At 35.5% G+C, this 16,656-nt stretch overlaps 1 non-coding gene across 3 annotated transcripts in view; it reads right to left on the bottom strand.

Moving 5' to 3' along the window:
- The window catches only part of LOC101683078, a 360,384-nt gene that overhangs the window by 4,141 nt on the left and 339,587 nt on the right, over positions 1–16,656 (bottom strand). For all 3 annotated transcript variants that reach the window (XR_006609139.1, XR_006609138.1, XR_006609140.1), the window contains 3 exons: positions 14,770–14,974; positions 12,929–13,056; positions 10,751–10,876 (listed from right to left, as the gene is read on the bottom strand). This is a non-coding gene — a transcript (uncharacterized LOC101683078). The remainder of the gene's footprint in view (positions 1–10,750; positions 10,877–12,928; positions 13,057–14,769; positions 14,975–16,656) is intronic.

The raw sequence follows: 16,656 nt of genomic DNA, 5'->3' as shown, positions 1-16,656 counted from the left end.
TGTTAACATTAATGAATTAGTCTACTATTGATAAGCTCTTACTGTCTATTTCTCTTTTTATTGCTTACAGCTTTTGCTTTATGAGTTTTAATGCTGTTACTGCTTTTATACATATTCATTACACTTCAATCTTCACTGTCAATTTTATTCTCTATTATTATAAGTGTCCTTCCCAATAGTTCCTTGTTGCCATAAAATTTAACATTGTTTGATACTGATATCATGACCACTGTTTTATTTTTCTCACATGTGTTTTGTGTGGTTGTACCCATTTATTTACTATCATTTTATTTTGGAGTCTTTTTTTCTAAGCTAACATGGGTGCTATTTCCCGTTGCTTTAAAGACTTTCTTCTTTGGTCTTTAGAAGTTTAATGCAGATTTCTTTAAGTTTATCCTGTTTGTCATTCACACAGCTTCTTGAATCTGTAGGTTTATATTTTTGGCATGTTTAGGAAATTCCAACCATTTTTACTTTAAATATTTTTCAGCCCTATTCTTTTCCTCCTCCCCTCTGGGATTTGGATGACAAGAAACAAAGTTAGATCTTTTTTAATAGTTCCACAGGTCCAGGGTGTCTGGGTGGCTCAGTGGGTTAAAGCCTCTGCCTTTGGCTCAGATCCTGATCCCAGGGTCCTGGAATTGAGCCCCGCATTGGGCTCTCTGCTCAGCAGGGAGCCTGCTTCCCTTCCTCTCCTGCCTGCCTCTCTGCCTACCTGTGATCTCTGTCTGTCAAATAAATAAATAAAATCTTTTAAAAAGTTAAAAAAAAAAAAAAAAAGTTCCACAGGTCCTTGAGGCCTGCTCTCTCCCTTTTTTGGTCATTTCTTTCCTTTCCCTGTCTATTGTTTAGATTGGGGAATTTTCTACTGTTTATCTTCAAATGCAGTGATCTGTCCCTCTGGCCTCTCCATTCTGCTATCAAGTCCATTCATTGAGTTAAGTTTGGCATATATTTTTTTTCTTTTGATTATTGAATTTTCCAATTCTCAAGTTTCAATTTAGTTCTTCCTTATGCTTCTTAGTCTTTGTTTTATTCTTATTCTATTTTTCTATCTTTCTACTTAATCTACGTTTTAAATTTGTGTCATGTATGGCCATAGCTGCTCACCAATCATTTTTACTTATAATGGCTTATTTAAAATTCTGATCAGATAGTTTTATAATCAGTATCATCTGAATATTAGTGTCTGTTGATTATTTTCTTGTTCAAGTTGAAATTTTCCTGGTTTTTGGTATGATAAATAGCTTTTTAATGAAACGTGGATATTTTGAATACTATCATACTATATTATACTATACTGAATACTATATTGAATACTATGATATAAGATTCTGGATCTCGTTTTAGCAAGTATCCTGTGATACTGTACTTGCAAGGAAAGAGGTTCATCAGATAGAGTTCTCTGCCCCAAGTGAAAGGGGGCATAAATGTGCCTTATTCCTGCCGTGCCAGTGTGAGGGTTCAGTCTTCCCATGGGACCTCTGTTGGCACCTATCTGACAGAGGGGTAGAAGTGCCTCTTACGGCTTCACACTCCACCTCCACTGACACTGCACAGGGTAGATTTGTTGCTATTTGGTGGTTGTGAATGTCCTGACTGTCCACTGGATCTACTGTAACATCACCTTGAAGAAAACAGTAGTATCTCAATACTATCTGATGGGGGTGGAAGTTCACAGTCTCCACACAGTTTCTACGGACATGCCAGGGCAGGGGATACATTCCAGTGTGGCAGGGATGAAAGTCTCAGCCCTTTCTCCCATACCATCTTGGTGTAGGGCAGGGGTATCTCATGCATCCCCATGGAGTCTGAAGAATAGACTCTACCTGGTCTTTGCTAGTGGGGTTGGAGTCAAGGATAAAGTTTTATTCTTTAGTGTTTGACTGGAGTATTTACCTGTCATTGTCTAAGAGTTTTCTGTCTTGGTTGGCTGTCCTTTTCCTTGTCTTTATTTAGAGAAAAATACTAAATACTACTTTATTTAGAGAAAAATATATATAGGCATATATAGGGCTTTTTTTTTCTTTCATTTTTTTGTCTGCACCCATTGGTCTTCTGGGTTGCAGCTTCTCCACCATTGGCCCAGGATATATGAGTCAAAAATGGAAACCCAAGGATGTCACCATTCCTGTTCCCTAGGTCTCTGAAGTTCTTAGTGAGTCTGCCTTGATCTCTCCACATCAGAGATTTTTATGTTTATTCTAGATATAGTGACTAGATTTTTACTCTTTAGAGGGAAGAACATGGAAAAATGTCTGTACTCTATCTTTCTCTAAGTTAAGTCTTATAATTTTATATAATCAATGGACTCTTCTTTAGAAAAAGAATATATTATTACATAGCATAATTAATTTCTTTATTTAGCATATATTGGCTCAGCAGCATGAGTAGGAATGGAATTAATATGATTCTTTCTCCAATTTTTCTCATTCCTCTCCTCCACCTGATTTTAGTTGGCTATGTTTTTAATCTTAAATTCTCAGTTCCTGCATTTTATTATTTTTTCTGATGAAATGCTTATTTTATTTTACTTATTTTCTTTTCTTTTTTAATTAACATAAAATGTACTATTTGTTTCAGGAGTACAGGTCTTATCAGTCTTAAACAATTCACAACACTCACCATAGCACATACCCTCTCCAATGTCCATCACCTAGCTATCTCATCCCTCCCACACACAGCCCCCAGCAATCCTTAGTTTCCTGAGATTAAGAGTCTCTTATGGTTTGTCTCCCTCTCTAGTTTTGTCTTATTTCATTTTTCCCTTCCTTCACCTATGATCCTCTGTCTTGTTTCTCAAATTCCTCATATCAGTGAAATCATATGATCATATGATATTTGTCTTTCTCTGATTGACTTATTTCACTTAGCATAATACCTTCTAGTTCCATCCATATTGTTGCAAATGGCAAGATTTTATTTTTTCATGGCTGCATAATGTATGTATGTGCGTGTATATACATACACACACACTCATACATACATTATTCTTTATCCATTCTTTATCCATTCATCTGTGGGTGGACATCTAGGCTCTTCCCATAGTTTGGTTATTGTAGACATTGCTGCTGTAAACATTGGGGTGCACATGCCCCTTCAGATCACTACATTTGTATTTTTGGGGTAAATACCCAGTAGTGCAATTGCTGGGTCGTAGGGTAGCTCTATTTTCAACTTTTTGAGGAACTTCCATACTATTTTCCAGAGTGACTACACCAGCTTGCATTCCTACCAACTGTGTAGGAGGTTTCCCCTTTCACTGCATCCTCACCAACATCTGTCATTTCCTGACTTGTTAATTGTAGCCATTCTGACTGGTGAATGGTGGTATCTCACTGTGGTTTTGATGCATATCTCTGATGCTGAGTGATGTTGAGCACTTTTTCATGTGTCTCTTGGTCATTTGGATGTCTTCTTTGCAGAAATGTCTGTTCACGTCTTCTGCCCATGTCTTGGTTTGTTCTTTGGGTGTTGCGTCTGATAACTTCTTTATAGATTTTGGATACTAACCCTTTATCTGATATGTCATTTGTAAATATCCTCTCCCATTCTGTCAGTTTTCTTCTGGTTTTGTTAACTGTTTCCTTTGCTGTGCAAAGCTTTTGACCTTGATGAAATCTCAATAGTTCATTTTTCCCTTGCCTTTGGCAATGTTTCCTGGAAGAAGTTGCTGTGGCTGAAGTCAAAGAGTTTGTTGCCTGTGTTCTCCTCAAGGATTTTGATGAATTTTTGTCTCCCAATTAGTTCTTTCATTGATTTTGAGTCTATTTTTATGCATGGTGTAAGGAAATGGTCCAGTTTCATTCTTCTGCGTGCGGCTGTCCAATTTTTCCAACAGCATTTGTTGAAGAGACTTTTTTCCAAACTGGATATTCTTTCCTGTTTTTTCAAAATTAGTTGACCATAGAGTTGAGGGTCCACTTCTGGGTTCTCTATTCTGTTTCATTGATCTATGTGCCTGTTTTTGTGCCTGTACCATACTGTCTTGGTGATCACAACTTTGTAATAGAGCTTGAAGTCCAGAATTGTGATGCAATCACCTTTCTTTTCTTTTTCAACATTCTTCTGGCTATTCAGGGTATTTTCTGGTTCTGGTTCCATACAAATATGAGAATTACTTGTTCCATTTCTGTGGAAAAAAAGTTGATGATATTTTGATAGGGATTGTGTTAAATGTGTAGATTACTCTAAGTAGCATAGATATTTTCATAATATTTGTTCTTCCAATCCATGAGCATGGAACGTTTTTTTCATTTCTTGTGTCCTTCCCAATTTCTTTCATGAGTATTCTATAGTTTTCTGAGTGCAGATTCTTTGCCTCTTTGGTTAGATTTATTCCTAGGTATCTTATGGTTTTGGTGCAATCATAAATGGGATCAACTCCTTAATTTCTCTTTCATCTTCCTCATTGTTAGTGTATAGAAATGCAACTAATTTCTGTGCATTGATTTTATATCTTGCTACTTTACTGAATTATATGAGTTCTGGCAGTTTTGGGGTGGAGTCTTTTGGGATTTCTATATAAAGTATCATATCATCAGCAAAGAGTGAGAGTTTGACTTCTTCTTCACCAGTTTTTGTGTCTTTTATTTCTTTTTGCTGTCTGATTGCCAAGGCTAGGACTTCTAGTACTATGTTGAATAGCAGTGGTAATAGAGGAAATCTCTGCCATGTTCCTGATATTAGGGGAAAAGCTCTCAGTTTTTCCCCATTGAGAGTGATATTTTTTGTGGGTTTTTCATGCGTGACTTTTATGATATTGAAGTATGTACCCTCTATCTCTACACTGTGAAGAGTTTTAATCAAGAAAGGATGCTATACTTTGTCAAATGTTTTTTCTGCATCTATTGAGAGTATCATGTGGTTCTTGTTCTTTCTTTTATTAATGTATCACATTGATTGATTTGCAGATGTTGAACCAAACTTGCTGCCAGGAATAAATTCCACTTGGTCATGGTGAATAATCCTTTTAATGTACTGTTGGATCCCATTGGCTAGTATTTTGGTAAGAACTTTTGCATCCATGTTCATCAGAGCTATTGGTCTGTAATTCTCCTTTTTGATGGGCTTTTTGTCTGGCTTTAGGATCAAGGTAATTCTGGACTCATAAAATGAATTTGGAAGTTTTTCTTCCTTTTCTATTTTGGGGAAGAGTTTCAGAATAGGTATTAATTCTTCTTTAAATGTTAAAATTCCCCCTGGGAAGCCATCTAGCCCTGGGCTCTTGTTTGTTGGGAGATTTTTTTATCACTGCTTCAATTTCCTTACTGGTTATGGGTCTGTTCAGGTTTTCTATTTCTTCCTGGTTCAGTTTTGGTAGTTTATATGTCTCTAGGAATGCATCCATTTCTTCCAGATTGTCTAATTCACTGGCATATAGTTGCTTATAATATGTTCTTATAATTGTTTGTATATTTCTTCAGTATTGGTTGTGATATCTCCTCTTTCATTCATGATTTTATTAATGTGGGTCCATTCTCTTTCTTTTTTGATAAGTCTGGCCGGGCGGTTATCAGTCTTTTTAATTCTTTCAAAGAACCAGTTCCTAGTTTTGTCAATCTGTTCTACTGTTCTTTTGATTTCTATTTCATTTATTTCTGCTCTGATCTTTATGATTTCTCTTCTCCTGCTGGGTTTAGGCTTTATTCATTGTTCTTTCTCCAGCTCCTTTAGGTGTATGGTTAGGTTGTGTATTTGAGACCTTTCTTGTTTCATGAGAAAAGTTTGTATTGCTATATAGTTTCCTTTCAGGACTACCTTTGCTGCATCCCAAAGATATTGAACAGTTGTGTTTTCATTTTTATTTGTTTCCATGAATTTTTAAAATTCTTTAATTTCCTGGTTGACCCATTCATTCTTTAGTAGGATGCTCTTTAGCCTCCATGTATTTGAGTTCTGTCCAACTTTTCTCTTGTGATTGAGTTCTAGCTTCAGAGCATTGTGATCTGAAAATATGCAGGGAATGATCCCAAACTTTTGGTACCAGTTGAGACCTGATTTGTGACCCAGGATGTGATCTATTCTGGAGAATGTTCCATGTGCACTAGAGAAGAATGTGTATTCTGTTGCATTGGGAGGAATGTTCTGAATATATATGTGATGTACATCTGGTCCAGCATGTCATTTAAACCTTTTATTTCCTTGTTGATCTTTCACTTAGATGATCTGTCCATTCCAGTGAGGGAGGTGGTAAAGTCCCCTACTATTACTATATTATTGTCAATGACTTTGTTATTAATTGGCTTATATAATTGGCTGCTCCTATGTTAGGGGCATAGATATTTAAATTTGTTAGAGCTTCTTGTTGGATAGATCCTTTAAGATCCTTTAAGTATGATATAGTGCTCTTCCTCATCTCTTATTATAGTCTTTGGTTTAAAATCTAATTTGTTTGATATATGGATTGTCATCCCAGCTTTCTTTTGATGTCCATTAGCATGGTAAATTGTTTTACACCCCCTCACTTTAAATCTGGAGGTGTCTTTGGGTCTAAAATAAGTCTCTTGCAGACAGCATATCAATGGGTCTTATTTTTTTATTCAATCTGATACCCTGTGTCTTTTGATTGGGGCATTTAGCCCATTTACATTCAGGTTAACTATTGAAAGATTTGAATGTAATGCCATTTTGTTGCCTGTAAGGTGACTGTTACTATATATTGTCTCTGTTCCTTTCCGGTCTGTAACTTTAAGGCTCTCTCTTTGCTTAGAGGATGGTTTTCAATATTTGGTTTGGTGTTCACAAATTCTTTATTTTTTGTTTGTCCTGGACTTTTTTTTTTTATCTCTCCTTCTATTTTCAATGACAGTCTGCCCGAATATAGTATTCTTGGCTGCATATTTTTCTCATTTAGTGCTCTGAATATATCATGCCAGTCCTTTCTGGTCTGCCAGGTCTCTGTGGACAGGTCTGCTGACAATCTAATATTTCTATTTTCGTAGGTTACAGACCTCTTTTCCCAAGCTTCTTTCAGGATTTTCTCTTTGTCTCTGAGACTTGTAAATTTTACTATTAGATGACAGGGTGTTGACCTATTTTTATTGATTTTGAGGGGGATTCTCCGTGCCTCCTGGATTTTGATGCTTGTCTCCTTCCCCAAATTCAGGAAGTTCTCCATTATAACTTGCTCCAGTATACCTTCTGCCCCCCTCTCTCTCTTCTTCTAGGATCCCAATTATTCTAATATTGTTTCATCTTATGTTATCACTTACTTCTGGAATTATCCCCTCATGATCCAGTAGTTGTTTATCTCTCTTTTTCTCAGCTTCTTTATTCTCCATTATTGGATCTTCTATATCACTAATTCTCTCTTCTGCCTCATTTATCCTAGCAGTTAGAGCCTCTATTTTTTATTGCACCTCATAAATAGCCTTTTTGATTTCAACTTGGTTGTATTTTAGTTCTTTTATTTCTCCATAAAGGGATTCTCTTTTAACTCCTATGCTTTTATCAAGCCCAGCTACTATCTTTACAATTGTCATTCTGAACTCTAGTTCCGATATCTTACTAATGGCTATATTGATTAGGTCCCTGGCAGGTGGTACTGTCTCTTGGGTTTTCTTTCTTTCTTTTTTTGTGAGTTTTTCCATTTGGTCATTTTGTCCAGAGAAGACTAGATAAATGAGAGAACAAAATGCTAAAAGGTAATAATGATCCCAGAAAAAATATATGCTAAACAAATCAGAAGAGATCCAAAACCAGGGGGAAAAGGAAAAAAGAAAAAAGAATATGAGCAGGATGGTGACTAGAACAGAGCCACATTCTAGACTCTGGGTGTGTTTTGGTCTTAGAAGAAACTGCCTCCCAAAATTTTAGAGAAAGAAGAATATATATATATATATATATATATATATATATACACACACACACACACACAAATAAGGGTAAATATGATGAAGGGATGGAATGTGATGGTAGAGACAAAAATTTTTAAAGATTTTTAAAAAAATGAATTGATAAAATGAGAAATTGGTTGAAAAAGGAAAGAAAAAAATGAAATGTAAAAATGTAAAAAAAGAGAGAGAATGTAATCGGGCAGGAAACTAGGACAAAGCCATATACTACATTTAAGGTATATTTTAGTCTATTAGAAGAAACTTTATTCCAACATTTTAAAGGAAAGAAAACTCCTACACCCAGTTCTAGCATTTTAAATTCCAACATTTACCTTTATACACTTAAACATGCTTATTGACTTGTCATATTTAAACAATACCTTTTGACACAGATCTATCCCTCCCATTCACAACTTCTAATGAAGAAATAAGATCAGTATACTCAACATCCTCCATCTTCTTTCCTTTTAGTTTATGCCCATTTTGATAAACTGTCAAAATTGGTATAATATTAAATATTTATATATTTATCATATTATGTGGCCATAATTCCCACATTTGTTTTAAACTTAACCCAAATAAAAATAGATTGAATATCTACTAATAGTCTTCTTACCAGAGATCTTCCATTTATTACTTGATTGCTTAAATTTATCTTCTACAGTTTCTTCAGAAATATTTTATGGCTATTATATCCTCAGTAACTTTTTATTATTAAAAATATTTGTTTTCGGGGCACCTGGGTGGCTCAGTGGGTTAAAGCCTCTGCCTTCGGCTCAGGTCATGATCCCAGGGTCCTGGGATCAAGCCCCGCATCGGGCTCTCTGCTCAGCAAGGAACCTGCTTCCTCCTCTCTCTCTCTGCTTGCCTCTCTGCCTACTTGTGATCTCTGTCAAATAAATAAATAAAATATTTTAAAAAATATTTATTTTCAGGGGCACCTGGGTGGCTCAGTGGGTTAAAGCCTCTGCCTTCGGCTCGAGTCATGATCTCAGGATCCTGGGATTGAGCCCCACATCAGGCTCTCTACTCAGGGGGAAGCCTGTTTCCCTCTCACTCTCTGCCTGCCTCTCTGCCTACTTGTGATCTCTGTCTGTCAAATAAATAAATAAACTCTTTTAAAAAAAAAAGACTTAAAAAATATTTATTTTCAGTCATACTATACTTGAATAACAGTTTAACTGTGTATAAGACACTTGAGTCATATTTTTTCCCAAAAACTCCATAGGCATTGACTAACCACATGCTAGCAATGGTTTTGATTATTGCTGTGAGGCATGAGGCCAGACTGATTTTCCCCTCTCTTCATATAAGATCTTCCATTTTTTTTTTCTTTTATCCCCAGTGGACTTCCCCTTGCTTATGATCAATCTTCACTAGAGTTTCTGGGAATAGAATGTATTCAGTCTGTAGCATCAAATCTTCTTTCATTTCAGAGAAACAAAATCTTGAATATTATACTCGAATATCTTCTTTTCCATTTATATATTTGTCTCTCTATTTTTTCCATTTCTTTGTTTCTACTTTCCTCAAGCTTATTCTCCATTTACCTGGCTGTCACATAAGCAGATTCAATCCTCTATTACCTGTGTTCAATATGGTCTTCATTTATATGATGTGAGGTTTTAATTTTCATTTCCACTTCTTTCTGAGCTCTGCCAGCTTACTTTTTCATTTCCCTTTGTTGTCTTTTCATTTATTCCATGAACCCTTGTATCTCAGCATCATACTCACAAGTTGTAGAGAACACTTTTTCATTACGTCCCTCGAATTCTTGGAAAAAATTCTGGTTAATATTTCCGTGTGCTCCCTAGCAAAACTTTTCTGCTTTATGTCCATCTGCATTTTGTTTTCTTATTCTTTTTCTCCTTCACCATTCTTAAAGAATTTTCACTAAAAAGGTACCCAAAGCTTTGAATAATTTCATATATTGTTTCCAAAATGAGAGGAGGGTTTTTCGGGGGTCTTTTTATGCATCAAGTTTTTGTTTTTGCTTTCATTTTCTTGTATTGGGTTAGTTTTTTGTGCACATTATTTGGGGGGAGAGTAGTATGAATCTGGGCTAGAAAAATTATTTCAGCTAGTTGGAAGCCTCCTGGGGCTAGAGTAAAACTCCATATGACACACAGTTTGGGGGTATATGTATGTGGGCTTCTTAGCTCCTTTTGGCTGCAAGGTTGCTTATTGCCCACAGATAACCCTCTATTCTAGCACAGAGTTGAAAATATGATGGTTCTGTGCACTTCCTGGTTTTATCCTGTTTTTTTTTTTTTTTTCTGCAATTCTGCAATGTCCAGTGGGATTCAAGGTAGCTCTTGCTGCATACTCATGCAACCAACTCTTCTCTTTTAACAAAGGGTCACAGGTTTTGCCCTTCTGTGTGTGCAATGGAGAAGTGGTTCTCCATATGTCATTTCACTGAACTTGAGAGTTCTTCTATTATGATTATTGTTGAGAAAATAATGAATAATATGATTAAGGACAAGAAAGTTTTATAGTTTTAAACAAAGATCATGTTTTCCATTCTGTCTCTCATTTTTCTTACAGCTTTCACTAGGCTTCTGAAAGTTGAAGAAAATATAAAACTTTTCAGTTTTTATAATTAGACATTCCTAACACAAAATTTTAGGCAGCTTTACAAAAGTTAACCAAAGTTATTTCAGAATTTGCTCCTACTCAAGAGTATACAAAAATCATTCTTTGTTTTTGTTTTCAATTCTTGTTTGCCCTCCAGTAGGCTATTTCCTATATGACTATACAAGAGTGTGTACTTTCATGTTATTAAAGCCACATTTAAAAAGAAAGTGTTATAAACAATGCCCATTTTATTATATTCCCTGGCACCAACCTGCTTGCATAGTGTAGCTAAGTTAGTGCCTTGACAGACAAGGTGACCCTGCATTCATTGTTACCTTGCTGATACCTGGCTCCCATTTGGCCAGGTGGACATTGGCACCCTCCAGTCACTGGGTCACACTGTCCTGAGCCACAGGAACACTGCTGGACACGGTCCTGCCCATAGTGATCCACAGGACAAACTGCAGGAAGGAGCAAAACAAAACCAGATTTTTCTTATTAAAATGTTTTGCCAGTCAAGACTTTAAAAACCTTGTAAATACACGACCCTTTCTTTTAATCAAATAGGTTTCCTTGTCTTGCCTTCACTTTAGTTTTCAACTTAAAAGGTTACTTTGAAAAAACAAAACAAAAAAAGGAACTGTTCAAATTGTTGCTTACTTAGTGCAATTTTGGTTGACATCAGGAATTCCAACCAAATATCTAGTGTCAAACACTTAACATATATGATATAAATGACTCTTAAAAACTCAGTCTTGCTGCCTTAGCAAATGTGTGTGTGTGTGTGCTTGTTTGCCTGTATGTGTGTGTCATAATCTTGATTATGTTTCCTCTTAAAGTCCACTCTAGAATCTCAGCTTACACTTCAATGCACCAACACAGAATCCATTACGCTCATTTCTCCAAATACCATTTATGTATTTAACTTATTTTTAAATTTATCATTTATTAAAATCAACAAATTTGTTCAATTACCCTTTTTAATTAATTATATTAATTAATATAAGTCATATTTTTAATTAATTAATGTATTAACACATTTATTAATTTATCTGTTTGCAACTTTATTCCACAAATTCATTGAGATAGTTATCAAGATACAGATAACACTCAAAGGTAAAATAAATGCCTGTGAGAATCAAGTGAAGAAAAATATAGTTACAATGTAGACATAAATGAATATCACAATTCTTTGAACTTGTAAGAGATGGACTGCAAATTGGCTCTGATCTACCTAGCTGTCTAAACAAAGAAGTACTCAGGTATAAGATCACAGCTTTCTGAAGACAAAAATACTCCTAATATTCAGAGAAATCAAAACTCTTAAAGATGCTTTGGCCTGAGGAAATAAAGAAATTCTCTCAATGATTTTCTTTGAGGAACAAAGGGGTCAGTTAGAACCTTCCTAAGGAGATGTTTATGGGTTGGCCTTAACTCAAAGACAACTTGGCTGTGGGGCCTCAGAGGCAGTATTCACTAGGTTTCAATTTTCCATTACATGGAGCCAGGACTTCGTCCTACTTGTCTTTTGTCTTCAGAACATCAGGGTACTGAGGTAGGTTAATTAAAATTACCCTCAAACAAAGAAGACAGAGCAACTACCTGCCTGGGCAAAATAAACATTTGGATGTCTTTACCACCTAGAAACTTGGTGCCCTGCCTGACCACCAATTTTGTTATCATTCTTCCAAAGGAAAGAATCTTAAGTTTGCAATTACAGCATTTCTTTCATGAAAGTTCTATTGACAGGGCTTTTATTTTTTTAATTCTAAAGTATAAAATACAGAATAGTACACAAAAAACACAAATGTGCAGCTCAGTAAAACATCACAAGTGAACACCCTCAAGAACAACAAATAGGTTGAAGAACATAATATTGCCAGTACTACCTTCTCATCATGTACTCACCTATGCATTGCTCCTCTAGCATCCCTAAAAATTATGATCTTGCAAATTGTCCAGATACTTAGAAAATGGCAGATCTGATAAGATCAAAATGTATTTGCTAAGAATATCTCTATGGTGCCTAAGATACCTTGTCCCTTAAACTTTATGTAAATAGTTATCTTTGTGATAGGTAGTTAAGTCTTTAAATTTTAGGGAACTGGTTAATTTTTGGTAAGTAGGGGAACTACTTAATTTTGAGCTGGATATTGCTGAGGATAAATGAAATTGTGAGACTTGAACCAATGAGTTTGACATTGTGTACACAGGCATTGTGTACCAGACCACTCTTATCTTATGGAACAGATTTTCTAATCCTGACTTGAGGTTAGCATTGCTGGGATATGAGAGATTATGACCAAAGGGTTCTCTTTGGCTGTCTTCACTGCTTCAGCTCTCAGTCAAACTCCTCACGAAAGCACTCTTCAACCTAGAATGTAGGTCTGTTGGTGTTTGCTGTTACTGCAGTAAATTATTAAGTAATAATTGCAACAACATTGAACTCTGTAAGTATAGTTCTTAAAAACTCTACTTTAGCATATCTATTTCATAATGGTAGAGTGACTTACTTTGACTGCAGTCAGCCCGAGTGAAGCCAGGAGGGTAGTAACAGGTGCCAATCACAGTATCACAGCTGCTGCCATTAAGGCACTTGCACATCCTTTGGCAATTAAAACCTTAAGTGCCTTTGGGCATCCTGTTGAAAGAGAACAAAACCATATGTGATATTGTAACTTAAAGCATCACTGTTTAAATTCATACCCATAGACATGTTGCTAACTCACATTCCAAATACTGTTCTTTGGTATTTTCAGTTACCTTCAAGCTAGTATTCAAGGCATGGATTTATCTGAAGAGATGAGATGATATAGATAGATGCCTTAGTAATATGGTTGGGGGCAAAATGTTCCTGATGCTGCTCATTAGTAAGATACAGGAAACTTAACTCAGAGTTTCTTTGGAAATCTGCCCACTTTTAGAGAGTGCTCAGAATAGGTGACAATTTGCCAAAGTTACCTCATTCCAGCCTAGATTAATTCATTATTTTGATTAATGCTTAAGTGTCATAGTTCATCTTGTCTGGAATGGTCTGGCTTTAATACAAGTAAGAATTCAAAAATGGCATGAACCATCAAGAAAGAATCTTCATTTTCTGTTAGTTTCTCACTTTCCTATCCATAGACTTATGGTCTACTATGATACCTGTGTAACAAACAGATAAATAGCCAGAACTTAAGATAAAAGGAGAGGAAACAAGACAAAGAGCAAGCTGAAGACCACATTATTTGTGCAATGATTGAAAGACTGGGGGTGTTTATTCAGGAGAAAAGAGAGCTAGGAAGACAGAAATGTCTTCAAACATGAAAAGGCAGTCCTGTGGAAAAGAAGAAAGGCAGATTTTATCTCAATAAAGAAATACTTTCTAAAAGAGCTGTCCAAGATTGGAATAAGCTTTTTTCAGGAGGCATGATTACTCATCTCTGTAGGAGTTCAGAGACAGGATAAGTATTCAGGAGAGAAAATATAGAGGATATTCAAGTTGATTAACTTTGAAGCACTTCCATCTGTGACATTCTCTTATTCTATGAAATGCCTGATACTTTCAAGTCTTAAAATTATAAAAGTTTGAGTTTTAAGAGACCTCATGTCCATCTGGTTCAATTCTTATTTTAAGATGATGAAGTTGAGGACCACAGAGTGAAGTGACTTGGAATATAGCACAAAATTCTGTCACCTGTTAGAGATAACCATCTTTATCCTTGCCACATATTTAAATATGAGGGCTGTAAGAAATTTTGAAAAGACTGTGATTTGAAACCTATATACTTCACTTATTAATATTGTAGCCTTAACTCCTTTCTTTGAATTTCTGGTTCTTAATTCCCAAAGGGTATTATAATAAAATCATGGCCCTGTGGTGGTGACTAGAGTGAACAAATACATCACCAAACTAAGCTCCCATGTCAGTGGTGGCCATTATTTTCATGAATGATGGCAGTATCAATGCTAGGCATGCAGCAAAACCCTTTCCCTACCTGCTTGATATGAGCCAAAGTGTTAGGTATTTGCCTTAAGTTCTTCCTCTTGGAAAATCTTTTCATTTGGAAATATAACTCTAAAAGTGACCAAACTATACCAGATGGTACTAGTTTTCTTCCTTTTATCTTGTGTTTTTATGTAAGAATCAGAGAGTAAGAGTATTTCACAGGTACTATGTTTTAGAGGTAACAGCAAAGAATGGATCTTACTGAAATTCAGATTGTTTATAATCCCCACACATTTCTTATCCTAAATTCCCGAGTTTCCACCTTGAGTCTCAAATCCAAAAAATGGCTGCTTCTTTCTTTCAGTTTTAAAATAAAGTTCTTCATAGCGAAGATGGAAAGCTAAACACTACAGTTATTCATACCAAATGTTATTTCTGTGCTGTAGTTGTTGTATTTCTTTATTCCTCTCTATTAAAAATGATGGCTTCACTTTACAGTCTCTTCTGTCATTCTCTCTTCCCAAGGAATGTCAGTTCCCATAGCTCATTGTCCCTTCATCGGTATATAACATTCATTGGTCCTCCTAAGAACTTCTTTTTTCCTTCACAAACATTCAATAGAGCATACCTAAAAACAAAATTAGTGATTAAAAAAGTCTCCATCCCTTCCTCTTCTCCTATTGACCAAGATACAAAATGCTTTCATGTCCATTTGGGTCAGAGTTGTAGAATGCAAATTTTTATTTATTTTTTTTTATCCTCATTACTATGTGTGAAGCTTAAGACAAATGTCTGCTTGACATTAGAGAAAATACACATAAAGCCAACTGGAGGTATGGAGTCTGAAACAATGAAGTCTTGTGTGTACTGCTGCAATGTTGCTTCCCAAAGGAGGTTAAATTAATAAGAGTTGATTAGTACAGAAAATTCTGTAGTTACATTGCTATGAAATGAAAACTGCCATGAATTTCTGTGCAAATAAGAAAAAGAGAAACACCTAATAATGTGAAATTCATATACTTATTAATGAGGAAAATACCAAACTATGGATATAATCATAGATATAAAAAACTAGCATCTCAGTTTAAATGGAAAAAAGGTTGTGTGTAATTACTTGATAAATTTAAATAACTGATACATATATATTTATATTATCTTTGTCATTTATAGGTCATATATTTTGGGGGGATCACTTCCATGTGTCTTTCTTGGGAGACATAATTTCCCTTTGACATATACTCATTTTGCAAACTATCTTAGTGATGGCTTCATGTTGGATAGAATCATCCTTCATTGTTCCTTCTTTGTACACAGAAAACAAAAGTCACATGAATATTAGGCTTCAACTATATTATCCTTTTGAAATTGGGACACTGAATAGATAAAATTTATCTACTAATAAGTATGTCATCTGTTGAAAGACAATGTGTGTATAACCTCTTACCCTCAAAACTTATTAAATTTACATCAAGAGTACAATGTATGTTTACAAAAGTGCCCATAACTTTTCCCCCAATAATAAGTTATTTACTGACAATTCCACTTTCTCTTATAATTCTGTAGCAATGTGAAAGTTTGACTTCTAGAATCATGTGCACATCCTTTGCTCAAACATTCCCTATATTCAACAAGAGAACACACACTCAAGACATAATGATTCCACTTGGCTTAAATGAAGTTATTTCTCCCAGACTCTTTTCCAAGTATTTGACCAGGCCACTCACATATCCTAGCGACTCTCACACAGTTTTATTTTATTCTTAAAAAGAGATGCTAAGGTTTGGTCTGTCTGAATTCTTACTACTATGAGAAAGAGCACTAAAGGCAAGCTTCTATCAACGCTTTGATGTCTTCCTCCTGGCACAGGTGTACTATTCTATGGCCTGTGCTTCTCCAAGCATTCTATACTAAGGGTGTTCCTATAAAAATTGTCAAAAGAACTGCCCTTGATTTTTAGAGGACCCCAAAGCCTTAAGTGTTCTCAAAGAGAGTTATTACAGTGGGTATTACCATTTGGAGAAATAAAAGATTTCCAGGGTATGGAGTTACTTTGTAATTTCTCATTGGTCATAAAATACATATTATGATGAGTCTCTATCTACTGAGCAGTTTGTTTTTCCCCACATGCCGTCCAAAGGCTGAGACCAAACTGCCCATTATAAATTATGGACAAGTGGTGAGATCCCACTACAAGTTTGTCTGCTTCCTCTGACCTCTGCCGAGAGAAAATTTTAAATCTCTACTCCAAACTCGAGAACATGAAAGCCCAGTTGTTTCTGGCCGCTGAAACTTTTGTTTTTGAGCCAGCCA

This window comes from Mustela putorius, unplaced genomic scaffold, assembly GCF_011764305.1.
Source record: "Mustela putorius furo isolate JIRA1106 unplaced genomic scaffold, ASM1176430v1.1 tig00003834_pilon_pilon_pilon, whole genome shotgun sequence".
NCBI classification, from domain to species: Eukaryota; Metazoa; Chordata; class Mammalia; order Carnivora; family Mustelidae; genus Mustela; species Mustela putorius.
Note: the sequence above shows the minus strand (reverse complement) of the source record. Positions and strands in the feature narration are given on the sequence as shown.